The sequence below is a fragment of the Octopus bimaculoides genome, chromosome 1 (assembly GCF_001194135.2).
Source record: "Octopus bimaculoides isolate UCB-OBI-ISO-001 chromosome 1, ASM119413v2, whole genome shotgun sequence".
NCBI classification, from domain to species: Eukaryota; Metazoa; Mollusca; class Cephalopoda; order Octopoda; family Octopodidae; genus Octopus; species Octopus bimaculoides.
Genome location: NC_068981.1, coordinates 55,856,662 through 55,856,905, shown reverse-complemented (window position 1 = coordinate 55,856,905; position 244 = coordinate 55,856,662).

Here is a 244-nt window from a genome sequence, read left to right as displayed (position 1 = left end):
TATATATATATATATATATATTTATATATGTATGTATATATAACAATGAGAAGCCAAGTTGGGCTTAGTCGTAATACCCAGATTTTTTTTCTAACCAAATGAGACCTTTACTTGGTTGATTGACTTGCAAGAAATAACAGGCAAATCTTCGAGAAATTACAGCCTCCCGTCATCACAAGGGAGACACACATTGGATAATGTACTCTTAGATACGCAATACCCGAGAGAAGGACGGGGTGGTCAT